Source organism: Abramis brama (genome assembly GCF_963993115.1).
Source record: "Abramis brama genome assembly, chromosome: 15".
NCBI lineage: Eukaryota > Metazoa > Chordata > Actinopteri > Cypriniformes > Leuciscidae > Abramis > Abramis brama.
This window is the reverse complement of record NC_139977.1, coordinates 38,595,431-38,600,430: the sequence shown is the minus strand read 5'-3', so window position 1 is coordinate 38,600,430 and position 5,000 is coordinate 38,595,431. Positions and strand designations below refer to the sequence as shown.

The following is a 5,000-nucleotide window of genomic DNA, read 5'->3' as shown; positions in this document are numbered from 1 at the left end:
TTTCTCAGAGCCTTCCCGCAGAGCAGCTTGTGTGACGCGCGTCAGTGTTTTCCTGCTGGTCTCGCAATAATCATAATAAATCTGCAGCATTTTCATCAAATTCAGCTGTAATGCTTAACATTTGAAACAACCAAAGCATTTCATTCAAAACCTTGTGTTTGGTGTAAGGTTATTTATATAACTTAGTATGATAGTCATTTATGATGCTGTATCTTGTCAGGAATTCAAATTCTTCTTTTGTTGTGTCTCTAGAGCGATATCAGGGAAAAAGTAGTGATTCAACGATCAACAAACAAGAAAGAATATAAGTAGACATACACAAGATGTTTATTTGGTATTTAACAGGCTTTTGGCTGGTGAGAACAATAACTGAAGCATCTGAAATTAGTATCAGATTCAGTACAAACGCAGATGGCACTGACATTTAGCATCAGCATTTCGCTTTTCTTTTTAAATTCAGTGTCAAGAAAAAAGGTCTTTACTAGTGAAACTAAATAAAACCAAAATACGTAAATTATTCTGAAATGTTCAATCAAATAATGTTTAGTGCAACGAGTAAAACAAACATTCTACAGCAGGTAGACTTCACTTCACTAGACTTCAATAGACTTCACTAGACTTCAATAGACTTCACTAGACTTCACTAGACTTCACTTCACTAGACTTCACTAGACTTCACTTCACTAGACTTCACTTCACTAGACTTCACTTCACTAGACTTCACTAGACTTCACTTCACTAGACTTCACTAGACTTCACTTCACTAGACTTCACTAGACTTCACTTCACTAGACTTCACTAGACTTCACTAGACTTCACTTCACTAGACTTCACTTCACTAGACTTCACTTCACTAGACTTCACTTCACTAGACTTCAATAGACTTCAATAGACTTCACTTCACTAGACTTCAATAGACATCACTAGACTTCACTTCACTAGACTTCAATAGACTTCACTTCACTAGACTTCAATAGACTTCAATAGACTTCACTTCACTAGACTTCAATAGACTTCAATAGACTTCACTTCACTAGACTTCAATAGACTTCAATAGACTTCACTTCACTAGACATCACTAGACTTCACTTCACTAGACTTCAATAGACATCACTAGACTTCACTTCACTAGACTTCACTAGACTTCACTTCACTAGACATCACTAGACTTCACTTCACTAGACTTCAATAGACTTCACTAGACTTCACTAGACTTCAATAGACTTCACTTCACTAGACTTCACTTCACTAGACATCACTAGACTTCACTTCACTAGACTTCACTAGACATCACTAGACTTCACTTCACTTCACTAGAGCTCACTAGACTTCACTTCACTAGACTTCACTTCACTAGAGTTCACTAGAGCTCACTAGACTTCACTTCACTAGACTTCACTTCACTAGAGCTCACTAGACTTCACTTCACTAGTGTTCACTAGACTTCACTACACTAGTGTTCACTAGACTTCACTTCACTAGAGTTCGCTAGACTTCACTAGAGTTCGCTAGACTTCACTTCACTAGACTTCACTAGACTTCACTTCACTAGAGCTCACTAGACTTCACTTCACTAGACTTCACTTCACTAGACTTCACTAGAGTTCACTTCACTAGACTTCACTTCACTAGACATCACTAGACTTCACTTCACTAGACTTCACTTCACTAGAGCTCACTAGACTTCACTTCACTAGACTTCAATAGACTTCACTTCACTAGAGCTCACTAGACTTCACTTCACTAGACTTCAATAGACTTCACTAGACTTCACTTCACTAGTGTTCACTAGACTTCACTACACTAGTGTTCACTAGACTTCACTTCACTAGAGTTCGCTAGACTTCACTAGAGTTCGCTAGACTTCACTTCGCTAGACTTCACTTCACTAGAGCTCACTAGACTTCACTTCACTAGACTTCTAGAGTTCACTAGAGTTCACTTCACTTCACTAGACATCACTAGACTTCACTTCACTAGACTTCACTAGACTTCACTTCACTAGACTTCACTTCACTAGACTTCACTTCACTAGACTTCACTTCACTAGACTTCACTAGACTTCACTTCACTAGACTTCACTAGACTTCACTAGACTTCAATAGACTTCACTAGACTTCACTTCACTAGTGTTCACTAGACTTCACTACACTAGTGTTCACTAGACTTCACTACACTAGTGTTCACTAGACTTCACTTCACTAGAGTTCGCTAGACTTCACTAGAGTTCACTAGACTTCACTTCACTAGACTTCACTAGACTTCACTTCGCTAGAGTTCACTAGACTTCACTTCACTAGACTTCACTAGACTTCACTAGACTTCACTTCACTAGACTTCACTAGAGTTCACTAGACTTCACTTCACTAGACTTCACTTCACTAGACTTCACTTCACTAGACTTCACTTCACTAGACTTCACTTCACTAGACTTCACTAGACTTCACTTCACTAGACTTCAATAGACTTCACTTCACTAGTGTTCACTAGACTTCACTACACTAGTGTTCACTAGACTTCACTACACTAGTGTTCACTAGACTTCACTTCACTAGAGTTCGCTAGACTTCACTAGAGTTCACTAGACTTCACTTCACTAGAGTTCACTAGACTTCACTAGACTTCACTTCACTAGACTTCACTAGACTTCACTAGACTTCACTAGACTTCACTTCGCTAGAGTTCGCTAGACTTCACTAGAGTTCACTAGACTTCACTTCACTAGACTTCACTAGACTTCACTTCACTAGACTTCACTAGACTTCACTTCACTAGACTTCACTAGAGTTCACTAGACTTCACTTCACTAGACTTCACTAGAGTTCACTAGACTTCACTAGACTTCACTTCGCTAGAGTTCGCTAGACTTCACTAGACATCACTTCACTAGACTTCACTAGACTTCACTAGTGTTCACTAGACTTCACTAGTGTTCACTAGACTTCACTTCACTAGACTTCACTTCACTAGACTTGACTTCACTTCACTAGACTTCACTTCACTAGTGTTCACTAGACTTCACTTGTGTTCACTACACTTCACTAGAGTTCGCTAGACTTCACTAGAGTTCGCTAGACTTCACTTCGCTAGACTTCACTTCACTAGAGCTCACTAGACTTCACTTCACTAGACTTCTAGAGTTCACTAGAGTTCACTTCACTTCACTAGACATCACTAGACTTCACTTCACTAGACTTCACTAGACTTCAATAGACTTCACTAGACTTCACTAGACTTCACTCCACTAGACTTCACTAGACTTCACTCCACTAGACTTCACTAGACTTCACTTCACTAGACTTCACTTCACTAGACTTCACTTCACTAGACTTCACTTCACTAGACTTCACTAGACTTCACTTCACTAGACTTCACTTCACTAGACTTCACTTCACTAGACTTCACTAGACTTCACTTCACTAGACTTCACTAGACTTCACTTCACTAGACTTCAATAGACTTCACTTCACTGGGTGCTTCTCAATATCCCTCCTCGTCTCCTCGCTCCTCCGTCCTCCATCCTATGACCCGGAAACCGATCGAGCTCAGCCATCTTGAAGGACATCTCAATTCTCTAATTGCACCGCGAGGAGTCGAGGATCGGGGAGTTAGGAGGCTTCCTGAGGAGTCATGAGCGAGGATACACAGGTGTATCCTATGCGGAAGAGTTTTATCGACTTAAACGCGACGCACGTCTAAATTCTCCTCCCCCTTCACATCGGTCACAATCATTTTAATTTATACTTTACCTTTGCAGTTTATATAAACCACACATCTCACATATTTCAACAGGGTATCTTGCTTTATTATTATTTATTATGAATTTCTTAAATAAACAAACTTCAACAACATAAGGGCAGATCCTTTGAGCGCTGCTGATGACGCGATGAAGTGACGCTTGAGTGATCAAGTATTCCAATGTATAAAAAAAAGTTACATTCGAATCCTCCATCCTCGCGTCTTTTCCTTGCAGCCTTCCCTCGCATCCTACAGGGGGCGGAGCTGAGACGCGAGGAAAGGAAACGAGGATGCACAAATAAGAAATGAGAAGCACCCACTAGTGTTCACTAGACTTCACTACACTAGTGTTCACTAGACTTCACTACACTAGTGTTCACTAGACTTCACTTCACTAGAGTTCGCTAGACTTCACTAGAGTTCACTAGACTTCACTTCACTAGACTTCACTAGAGTTCACTAGACTTCACTAGACTTCACTTCACTAGACTTCACTAGAGTTCACTAGACTTCACTTCACTAGACTTCACTTCACTAGACTTCACTTCACTAGACTTCACTTCACTAGACTTCACTTCACTAGACTTCACTTCACTAGACTTCACTTCACTAGACTTCACTTCACTAGACTTCACTAGACTTCACTTCACTAGACTTCAATAGACTTCACTAGACTTCACTTCACTAGTGTTCACTAGACTTCACTACACTAGTGTTCACTAGACTTCACTACACTAGTGTTCACTAGACTTCACTTCACTAGAGTTCGCTAGACTTCACTAGAGTTCACTAGACTTCACTTCACTAGACTTCACTAGAGTTCACTAGACTTCACTAGACTTCACTTCACTAGAGTTCACTAGAGTTCACTAGACTTCACTAGACTTCACTAGACTTCACTAGACTTCACTAGACTTCACTAGACTTCACTTCGCTAGAGTTCGCTAGACTTCACTAGAGTTCACTAGACTTCACTTCACTAGACTTCACTAGAGTTCACTAGACTTCACTAGACTTCACTTCACTAGACTTCACTAGAGTTCACTAGACTTCACTAGACTTCACTTCGCTAGAGTTCGCTAGACTTCACTAGAGTTCACTAGACTTCACTTCACTAGACTTCACTAGAGTTCACTAGACTTCACTAGACTTCACTTCGCTAGAGTTCGCTAGACTTCACTAGAGTTCGCTAGACTTCACTAGACATCACTTCACTAGACTTCACTAGTGTTCACTAGACTTCACTTCACTAGACTTCACTT

At 40.2% G+C, this 5,000-nt stretch overlaps 1 protein-coding gene across 1 annotated transcript in view; it reads left to right on the top strand.

Moving 5' to 3' along the window:
• The window catches only part of LOC311097061 (LHFPL tetraspan subfamily member 2a protein-like), a gene marked incomplete at its 3' end in the record, with an annotated part of 14,736 nt that overhangs the window by 4,276 nt on the left and 5,460 nt on the right, over window positions 1–5,000 (top strand). The window lies entirely within an intron of this gene.